The sequence below is a fragment of the Limulus polyphemus genome, unplaced genomic scaffold (genome assembly GCF_000517525.1).
Source record: "Limulus polyphemus unplaced genomic scaffold, Limulus_polyphemus-2.1.2 Scaffold1793, whole genome shotgun sequence".
NCBI classification, from domain to species: Eukaryota; Metazoa; Arthropoda; class Merostomata; order Xiphosura; family Limulidae; genus Limulus; species Limulus polyphemus.
Genome location: NW_013667403.1, coordinates 150,798 through 162,801, shown reverse-complemented (window position 1 = coordinate 162,801; position 12,004 = coordinate 150,798). Strand labels below are relative to the sequence as shown.

At 36.4% G+C, this 12,004-nt stretch overlaps 1 protein-coding gene across 1 annotated transcript in view; it reads right to left on the bottom strand.

Moving 5' to 3' along the window:
• LOC106464957 (mitochondrial basic amino acids transporter-like) overlaps positions 1–12,004 on the bottom strand; it is a 30,595-nt gene that overhangs the window by 16,525 nt on the left and 2,066 nt on the right. The gene's annotated exons all lie outside the window — the stretch shown is intronic.

Below are 12,004 nucleotides of genomic sequence, written 5' to 3'. Positions count from 1 at the left end.
GACTCCCACCCCCCCCCCCCCTCTAATGACCTTTCTCGTGTTATCCTGTATCACTGTGTCAGGTTTGATGCCGATTGAACAAGAAATGTGGAAACGTATAAGGAACAGATACACATATATATTGACGTTTATTTATAGAGATTGTGTATTTTATGCCTGTACTTTAAGTTACGTTCCAATAACGGTCGTTTAGACGAAACGTTGGTCATTTTACCGAATATTTTATCTATTAAATTTCACTGTCGACATACACACACACATGTAGAAACAAAATATAAGATTGACACAAATCATGCTGGAATTTTCAACATACTTTAAGACTCGTACAGTCCTTCATAACTGTCCATTACAATTAAAGATGTTAATCCCTGGTAGCGTCACCAGTACTCATTCTATTATTATTATGCTGGATTATTGGAGAATAATGTTTTTGTTTCGTCTAAATCGCGTACGTGTATGTAATACAAGATGGTCACTCTCAGTGAAAGCTGTAATAGCACGTATGAACAAAACGGCCACTCTCTGTGAAAGCTGTAATAGCACGTATAAACAAGGCGGCCACTCTCTGTGAAAGCTGTAATAGCACGTATAAACAAGGCAGTCACTCTCGGTAAAAGGTGTAATAGCACGTATAAACAAGACGGTCATTCTCGGTGAAAGGTGTAATAGCACGTATAAACAGAAAAGCTGTTTAAACGCACTTATGTATAACGTTTGAAAAGATGTTCACGGTTTCATAGATATTAACTAAAAGATGGAATTAGGAATGTAACAGAAATTTGGGGCAATTACATAAGAAGTTATATATTGTGTTTATCAACGTAATGTTGTTAAGTTTTATGGTTCGTTCTTATAGAAATGCGCTTAATTAGGCTTGAATTAAAAGTAGTGTTAAAACAAAGGAAGAAATATGTCTGAGATCAAGACAAGGCGGTGTACATGCTGATGGAATGGAAATAGTGCCTGTAATTAATGGAGTGAGACTTGAATGATGAGTAAGCGCATATTTTACATTTTCGTGTGGGAGGAGTAAAAAACTAGTATTATAGTTTAGTATAGTATTATACAGATATATATATATATATATATCTGTACCAGGCCCGGCTCCAGCTCCTCTCCCTTTGGAGGAGGGGGGAGTGGAGCTTCTGTTGATTATTCTTAGGAATAAAAAAAAATCATACTAGTTTTAAAGTTGATAATATGTTGTTGTGTTTCTTTTTGTTTTGAGTCGCAAGGGAAATTGAACTTAGGTGGGCCAGAGTGAAATTTGGAGATGCACGGCCCATCACATCACACACCCTAGCCCCCGCCGGCCCTGATCTGTCTTATTATAAAAGCAACCTAAACTATAAAATAAAAAAAATGTACCAAAATCAAATCATATATAGCTATAAAGTTTACCCCTCAGCGCATATAGGCAACTGCTAGAAAAGAAGAAAAAAAAAGGCTGAACAAAATAACTGTAATATGTTATATTATGCAATTGTATTTTGTGTTACCATAGCTTCGATACAGAAACGAAGTGCTTAACATTGGTTGGTTGAGGATCGGCTTATTTTTTAACGTTGGATCGTTGAGTAGTGGCTTGTTGTTAAAAAATCTGGCAATCCTGTCTCTGGCTAATAAATTTAAACGAAGCCAGACACTATCCGTATATTCATCTAGGAATCATTCTTAAACAGAACTTCAAGAAACTCACTTCATATAGTCTCACAAGCAACTTATAAATTTCTCATCGCTCACATTTCCTGCCTACAAACTTATATTTTTGTCTTTGAATTTCGCACAAAGGTACAAGAGGGCTCTCTACGCTAGCCGTCCCTAATTTAGCAGTGTAAGACTAGAGGGAAGACAGCTAGACATCATTACCCACCGCCAACTCTTGGGCTACTCTTTTACCAACGATTAGTGAAATTGACCGTCACATTATAACGCCCCCACGGCTGAAAGGGCGAACATGTTTGGTGTGACGGGAATTCAAACCCGCAACCCGCAGAATGCGAGTTGAGCGCCCTAACCACCTGGCCATGCCAGGCCACTTATTATGTATTTAATTTACTTCAAGTTTGGTTAAACACTGTGGTAATACTGATGTTAAACTAGCTGAGAAACCCGTCCCCTGAACGGAAGTTATGTAAATTCATGAAAGGTTATTTTACGACGTGAAAAGTTGCTTCTCTTATATGCAAGTGTAAAAAACGCCCATAAAAACTGCAAAACACAAAATGTGTACCCGCAAGTTTGCATTATCTCCGCATGGACCCAAAAAACCTTCAATGCCAAATTTCGTGAAGATCTACCAACAGGGGGTGAAGTAGTAGTGCAAAATGCAAAACTGAAAATGTGTACGTACCCCCCGCATGGACCTAATGAACCTCTATACCAATTTTGGTGAAGATCCATCCACACCCTGCGAAGTAGTTACATGGACAGACAACAGACAGTACTATTATATTTATATAGATACTGTAGCAATTATAATAAAATCAGTCAAAGATATTCTATCTTTTTTTTCCAAGATTATATTCAAATAATTCATTCCTAAAATTTTGTTTTGAAACTAAGTGGTCTTAAATTAATTATTTTCACGATTACAGATAAGCTCAAAAAAGCTTATATTACAAAATTAACGTATTCCAATAGGCCTAACATTTGTGAGCTGTATGATTTTATTTTATACATTCCTCTTAATCTTTCCATTTCAGTTTTAAAACCAGAGGGGTATAAAAACAGCATTTTAGACATATCCTTTATCTAAATTAAATAGTTTCTATACCTTATCGGCCTTACTTTTTCCTGTTACATTTCTCTTATGTATTGGAACAATTTCGCATACACAAGAAATTCGTGATTTCCTACAGTTCGACTGTATCGTACGATCAACCATTCTTCATTTACAAAACTATCTGATTTTGTTTATAATTACCAAACACTGACATGTGCAGTCACGCGCACTAATGGTTACCAGGCCCTAATGACAGGACTGTTTACGTTACCAGGCTATCTTTTGGTCACAAGTCACTGCCAAAGAGGCCTTTTAACCAATACCAAAACTAGACAGGTGGACTAGACGATGAGAAACAAAAACCAATTTGAAATGTTATTCAATATACACAGTCAGTATCGCCCACAAAGGGGGTAGCCAGGTAACTTGTACCGTGAACGGCATTCAGGGGGAACCGAACAACTTTGGTTATTTGGCATACATCAACGCGTCACGTATATAAAACACAACATTCCACTATGCGACCATCCCGATCATGTCAGCGTACACTCATCCTTGGGTCATTCGCAATCTGATTTTCGTGGAGAAAAGTAATTTTTTGAACCAGTCCACGATTCGGGAAAAAGGGGCATATTTTTGTCAAAACCTTCACAAAATTTGTGCAAAATGGGGAAGGATTCAGCACATCTGAAGGGAGTCCAGCTGTTTTTATTCCGTCTTCGAAATACGATATAGAATTAGATATTTTGATGTGTTGGAGTACATGCATATCAGATTGAAGTTTAATATTGAATTGATGAGCTCTGCAGTTTTAAAATTGTCACACGTGTGTACCACCATGATTCTTGTTTTAAGTATGTGATGACATGCTTATTTATACAACTTTCGTCGTCTCATTCAGTGATTAACAAACGTGGATATGATTAATCAGACCTCAACTAACGAAAGTCTTATGAAACAGTTGAACATTTATTGTTGTTTCCACTTCAGTGTGCCTTAGATGTCAAACATGTTCAATCATTTTTACAATACAAATTCAGGTCAAAACGGAATGGCCCTGAGCGAAAGTAACTTTGCTTTGGGAAGTCTTTTCACAAACACCAGAACTACATTTGGGGAGTTTCATTGTGTTTTTTGAAGCAAGATATCGATCACTAAAGTTACACAGGTGTTATGTGAGAAATTGATCAAGTGTATTTTCTCTTGTTCCAAATTGCCACGGAAATATGGAAAATTCTATACGATATTGGAAGTTTCTCATTGCTTACAGACTAATTTTGATATGCATTCGCCAATATTCATATTCGAAAGTCATAAACAAAATATGTTAAATATTATGTTTTAGGTGCCAAAAATAATTTTGAGTTCGTAATAATGTGCCAATTTTTTTGGCTTCAATAGATAACGCCTGTACTAACATTCAAGCACACCATAATCAATAAATGGGTTTTTTTCCGTAACATTTAAGTATAACAAATAATATGTTTTCATAAAAAATATTTTGTGCCATTACGAAACACTTACCTTTTTTGTCAACACGAGATGGACTAATATAATGTGATATTTATGCTAATTCATTATTCTATAAAATTTTTGAAGATAGCCAACATTATTCACAGATATTGCGCCCCACACAATCACCATAACCTCCTGCTGGGTTGATTGTTGGCAAAAGGCCAACCTCTTCGACAAACACACGAAGGCTGGTTGGAAACAAGCAGTTAAAATGTATACTCGTCTGTCCAAAGCACCCTGTGCTACTGTTTTAAAGATCAGGATACAAGTTGTTTTTTGCGCAGTAGGAATTTTCTTGTTGCTGCTCTTCCCCAAAGGTCACATTTCTACAGCGTTCTTGAGACTGTACTTCTTGAAACTGTCTGTGTGCGATTTATGTCCTCAGCAAAGGTTTTTTTGTAGTGTTTTTTCAGAGAATTGATTGTTAGATATTTAACATTTCTTTTGGTGAGTTTTTTTCTCCATTCCCTGTATTGTTTGATGTCGTGGCTGGGTTTATTTGTATCTGCCCAATGTGTGCTTCACAGTACTTGATCCGAGGTCTTTGGCATTTTTTCCCCCTTAAAATCCAACCAGTATCACATAAACATCTGACTCATTCCATCAAAGGATATTATTTCTCTATGTTCTGTAATTTTAATGGCCACACCACACTATATTAACTGTACTAGACGATGTGTTTAGTTTGTTTTTTTTCTGAAGGTTTTTTTAAAAGGTGAAAATCAAATTTTTGTCACTGATCTTAGTACAGAAACTAAAAACAATCATGTGTGACAATATTGCACAGCTCTGCATTTAATCATTTGTTGCTATATGCAGTATATTAGAATTGTGAATAAAATAAGAAAGTCAATAATTTGCTTATGTTGATGCTTTTTAAATATTTCAAACTACAATAGATTTATTTCATACGCACAACAAATCAAAACTACAGATCCAATGAGGTGTTCTAATACGTTTGCAGACTATTGTATGTATGTAACTTGCTTTAATAGAAGTTAACAATGCTATCATGCAGATTGAACTACCTTTATATAAGGGGCTTAGAGTCAGCCCAAGGCAAGAGAAGTCAGGTAATCCAACATAATTTGTATGATGTCATTATATCTCTCAGCATTTTTCCAGTTTCAACTGGCCATGGTGTTTGTCACGTGACATTTATTGCAACTTAGATGTCCTAAAGTGATTCTTGTGCATCGCAGTAAAGTATAAACTTCAAGTTCAACTTATTTCTGTAATCTATACTTAATTTAGGAACAAGAAGATGACGTCACGCATAGCGTCATCTGGTTAGCGAATCATAAACATTATTGCATTTCTCTCAATTAATCGAAGTTAGCAAGAGAAATATTGAATATTAGTTACAGTAATCAAGGTTTGAGATTTAATAGCACACAGTATTTATTATTGTATCCTCGTGCTCTGTAACTTTCTACAGCTCAGATTGATAAAATCATAACATTCTCAGAACAAATACAAAGATCCGAGTCCTTACAGATTAGTTTAGAAAGATTCTGTAAATAATTGCGGCAAGAAAGAGTTGGCGGGGTGTGAAAACATCTAAAAACGAAGCATTTCGTTTGGAGTATCACTGGTAATTCAAACGTATTCGACAGGCTTAGCCAACCTTATGTGATGGAAAATCAGCAATAATGTTACTTCCAAATGCCAACCTTAATTCAGGCGACTGAAATAACAAACAAGAACACTTAATTTGGATGCTTTCTCTTTTCAGGCAGTTCGGAAGCTCTCACGGAAAATGAAAGCATTTTGGGGTTGGATTTTGTCCTATGAATACCAAATGCTTGAGTTGTTACTGCTCACACGACAACGTCGGTTGTTTAGGTATACAGCAAACATAATAACACCGATGTTCCACTCAATAACATACACCTACAAGATTTTCGTTCAAAATACTCACATTTTTTTACCGATTCTGCAACATCTTCTGATCACCAAGTTCCGTTATAAAGTATAATCCAATGAACAATAATCGCTGATAAAAATAAAATCAGCAACTTTTTTTATTATTAATATGCAAGGTCAACCGTTTCGTATGATGCATTAAGACATCTTAGTATTCTGAATTAAACAATTATCGTACTGTTCTCAAACTTCAAGTCCAATTCATTAAGATCACAATGGATATAACGAAGCTTGCCCTACTTCTTAATGTATTTTAAGGCTAGAAATAGACATTGACTAAAACGATATCTCTTTGTACAATTCTTTCATATGATACAGTACGCATAACAATCCCATCGACTTTTATATGACAACTATTATTTTTCACATCATCTATCTTATTCTTACTCATGAATATGAATGCTGACCCCCATTTTTCTATTCGCACTAGACCACAAAAGTCTGCCATAATAGAAAAATAATCAATTAAATTCGCTAAACAGGGGATATCGCCTTTCTGTGGGTTGTTCTGTTGTAAATGTATGTTCAATCTCACTCTGAGGGAAAAAGGGTTAGCTGGACTTAAATGTGATTAAATATTAAATATATTTTGAGTTAAATATTATGAATAAAACTGTTTTGTTTATGGAAAAAAGTATAATGTATATGTATATTTATGCAGAAACAAGATCCACGGTTATATTTGTGTAAGGATTATATTAGCAATGTTTTGCAAGAAACAAATTAGGACTACCAAAACACACAGGTAAAACAAATTTGGAAATACTATTATAGCTAAAAATAAAGAATAAAATATGAGTTAATTACACCGTAAGGTGTTAAAAATGAATATTTTACAAGACTTCTTGGGAACTTTCGAATATACCCAAAAAGTACAATAAAATTCGTCACAACTGTTGCCCATAACCAAACTTGTAAGGAGAGGGAATTTTTTGAGTTAATGGTAGCTAAAAAACACAAACGTCTGATACACTAGTATAAATTACGTTAAATCAGTTCATGAATGGTATTGATAAATATAAGTTGATATTGCTTACTACAATAAAGACGGTGAAAAAAATTTGCTGGGTATGTATATATTGTCAGACAACGAATCATTACCCAAGATAAACTTCCTTGGTTACCTTGAGTAAAACTATATTTCACGTCAGTTAAGCACATATCTATAAATGCCACGTGATTAACACCATGATCAGTTTGAACTGGAAAGTTGTGAAAGATCTGAAAGTTCATTTCAAGGAAAAATGAAGTTAGATGTTTCCGACTGGTCCGAAACTTTTTTTCGCCCTCAAGAGCTTATGCAGTCTTAATATAAACAGAATTTTATTTTCACTTAATTTCTATATACCTATAATACAAATACTATATATCTGAACTCACACTGGAACACGTCATTCAGACCTAGTTGAGTACAACAGCTTTACTACAGAGATTAAATGAATGGTTGTTGTATAATAAGCTTGCCATCACATACTTGAAACAAGGAACACAGACATACACACGTGTCAATTTTAAAACTTTATAGTTTAATATTAGTTAAACTTCGTCAAAATATTATATTGTATTTTTAAAATGGAACAAAAAAATGCACTTCTTTAACGAACCACCTAACATGTGCTAAATCCCCACCCCTTTTCACAAGTTTCGCAGAGGTTTTGACGAAAATAATATTTTTTTCACGAATTATAGAGTAATTAAACAAAGCACCCTTTTCTTACGCAGTTTGTGAAGCTTTAGTTATTTGTTAAGCAATAGTTATTTGTACCATTAGTGAAAATCTTGATGGCATATCCTTTCTTATATTATTATAATTACTCTACATCCAGAAATCGAGAGTCGATCATACAGAATTTCCCATATTTTGGTAGAAACTTTGAACAATCCACTAGATCAATCACACATAAAAAATGTGTATTCGTTTAGGGTTCAATATCTTGCCTCAAAAAATACAAACTCCCAAAATGTAGTTCTGGTATTGGTGAAAAGTCTTCCCAAAGCAAAGTTACTTTTTCTCAGGGCCATTCCATTTTAACCTTGATTTGTATTGTAAAAATGGTTAAAAAAAAGACAATGGAAAAAAGGTCAAAGGTTAAAAAAGAAAGAAAATTACACAATGTAAACCATCTCCCTCAAAAATGAAATTGACCAGAACCACCCCAAGAGCATTAACATCTTCAGAATAAGAAACATCAAGGGATAGTGGAAGGGAAAGAACTGTAACAATCCGCAATTACCTCCACTGTGACCCACAACACTGATGGATTATAAATGAGGGAGGAATATAGACATCTGTAATACATCTGACTTATGTTTATTGGTTCTACTCTAAATCCAAAACCCGGTCACTGGGAACCGACATCCACGTGAAGGTACGATGAGGGATCCTAATCAAAGGGGTGAGCTGCAAATTTGACGTCTCATTCCCATTTGTTTTTATGTTTCAAATCCAAGACCAAGGAAACAGAAGATCCCCGATCCAAAAGTCAAGAGAGGAAATCCGTCTAACTAAGAATAGTGAGTTGATTTACGTTGAGAAACTTCCATGTAGGAAGGGTGAATGAAACAAGCCAGAAAAGAGGCTAACCATCGGGTGAAGCCGGATTATCTCGCCAATTACCAGAGGAAAATCAGACGTGAAGACAGAGGACAGGAAGGTCTGGATGAAACACTAGTGACTGAGGGTGGCAAAGAATGGGTGGAGACAGAGGTAAAGGTAACAGGGAAGGAAGTTGGAGCTGGAGTAGCCACAGAAACCACGGCTGAGATGGCCAGGAAAGAGCTATCAGAAAGACTGAACATAGAGTGTTAATGATGAACGAAATTATCAGGAAAACAAAGAACGGGAAGATAGACAAATGTGTAGGTCCAGTCCTGGTTAAAAATATCGCTAGCCAGAGCAAGAAGACGAGGAACTGGAGACCAAAACCAAGGCAATTTGTGGTTAAGGGACGTAGCCAAAGCCTCAATGTGAGAAGTACCTCACTCAAGTCAAAGTCACTGGAAAACAAAAGGATCGAGGGACCACTCTATTGGATAAATGGTACCTAGACAGGAATCCAACCCACAACAAGAGCAAAGGCACCCGGAACAGGCCACGCAATGACAGAAATATCGAAAGTGTGGGCCTAAAGAGAAGATCAATGTATAAAGACAGAAGGATGAAGAATGGGTGCTGCCCTGGCGACTGAGATAAGCAACTACTGAAAATAAGTTGGAATGGATAATTATCAGACGATTTCTGGCCAAATGGAGAAAATGAATCAAAACATGACTTACAGAAAAAAGCTCCAAGGCGTTGATAGTATAAGACCTCTCAGCCACAGAACAAAAACCTCGAATCTTCCAATTGATCAACCCATGCCCCCAATTCCAGAAGGGATGCATTCATGAAATGTGGGAAACCTGATGAGGAGGAGAAAGCAGGACACCTACCAATTTTCGAGTCGTGTCTAACCACCTATGCCAATCGACGACAAGGGTAAGAGGAAGGGTAATAAGAGCTGAGAAAGGATCCCTGCAAAATTCCACTGGTCATGAAAAGGCCACAAAAGAGCCCGTATATGAGCCTCACTGAAGGGGATAAGGGCTACCATGGAAGATCACATCCCCAAAGGTGATAGAACTTCACAAGCTGTAATCAAACTGAAAAACCCATCAAAGATGGGTGTAGAAAAAAAACAACACCCAAATGGACAAGATATTAGATAGGACGCAGTAAGGACTTCTCAAACTTGATTAACAGCCCATTATAACTGCCTCCATGAGCAGCTTATAAGGGTATCAGGTGTACTTCTGTTCCAAGCAAACGAATAGTAGCCAGTCGACCAAAGAAAGAGGAAAGCACAACCCGAGAGCGCATATATATATACACATATGTGTGTGTGTGTGATGACCAAATGCTCTGAACGCCCGATAAAACATACAGGGCCAAAGCAAGTCTAAGTTGTAGTGTGCAAAACAGAGAAACCATCCCATGTAGAATAAACCAAAGAAATATCGCGGGTGACGAAATATCAGGATATGCAAATAATCATTCGCGACGTTCCTCTTTGTCTTCGATAAACCTGGAGAAAAAGCCCACCTAAGGGTGAGAAACGACTCCAAAGTAAAACGGGGCAGATTGAAAACTAGAATGAGGCGGGACAAACCTAGTACAGGTCGCCAGTTTCTGGTTTGGCGCGAGGATAACAAACAGCTTGGAATAAAAGCCTGGAGAAAGATGAACAGATGCAAAGACTTGTAGAGACCGAACATTTTACCTCCTCAGACAGACACAGGCTGGTGGCATGATCACAAGTCATGGGGAAGGAAAAGGGTACCAGGGACAAAGGAGGTGGGGAATGAAATAGTAGGACAAGTCCCTTCAATAAAAAACCGAAAAATCCATGGAACTTTAGGGAAAGATCACCAAAGGGTAACAATATATAGTCAAGCTCCTACATGACCAGAACCCTCTAGTTAGTCTCCAGTACCACTGGCGACATGCCCATCAACGTTGAATAAACTACATGAGAAACCCCTGGAACGGGGACAGGTAGATAAGAACCAAGACAGGTAAGGAATAGAGGCGTGATGATTTGCATTAAAGACGCATTGGAATCAGTCATTTCTCATGGAGAGGAGATAGAAGGCTCGTGGTATGTGTAAACAAAATGTACATATAGAGGGCAGCACTGAACGAGAATAGCTATTTATGTGAGAGGAATTAATATATCGTATGGAAATATGCATTTTACTTCTTTTATTATCACATACATGCGTAAACCCCGTTATGAATTAATAGTCCGTCAATATGCTATAGCTGCTTGGCTTAGCTGTTATTGATACTGTTTTCCAAAATACTTTTTGACTTTTTTTTTCACCTGTTTGTGTAATTTTCTTTGACTTTTTTACTTTTGCCTTTTTTAACCTTGTCTTTAATACCTAGATTCGTTTATGACATTTAAGACACTCTGCACATTTAGTGAAAACAACAAATGTTCTACTGTTTCTTAAGACTTTCAAGCTGGTGAAGCATGATAATTAATTATACTTATCATACGATATTAGGCATAGTACATAAAGCTTTATATGTGACAATTCTGCTTTGGCGCTTGGTGATATTGCTAAGTAGGCCCAACTTCGGGTGTTCTTGGATTAAAGGTCGCAAACATTGATGGTAGTGCGTACACCCAACTGACATCATAGGGCAGCATGGCCATACATACTTTATAGTTTGTCTGTTTCTCATAATGAAGACTATTATTGAATGGAATTATTATTGTAGAACTTTAGCAAAAACAAAAAGGAGTAAGAATTCGGTATTACCTGAACACAGGGCCGATGGTCAGCTATTTTTACACAGAAAGGAGCAGGATTTCGCTTTTCATGTAACAATACATGTCAACACATTACACCTGTGTACACTGGTTCCATATCTTTATAGGCCTACTTTTACAGGGATTGAGACGGTGAGAGGTGCGAACAGACATATACAAACTTAGCTTTATATATTAGATTCTTAATGTGAACAGTATAAAGGCTACTAGAAAGCTTATATCAAGTTATAATTAATTTCTCTGAATTTCCCACTTCAACTTCAAGTACTAATTTCTCAAAACGTGTTTACTAATTCATACAACAGGTCCGTCTAATCGCCAAAATGTACATTTACTGTAATAAAATTGTGTGTGAGGTGGGGGCAGAAATGCTTAGTCTTTCTAAAGTAGTTATAAATTTGTGTTAGGTGCCTATGGTTATAATATAATCAATCTGTGTATGATTTAAAAACAAAGCAGAATATGTCAAAAAAACAATAACAATAAAATGGAAAAAAAGTATCTCTTGATAAAGGGGAGG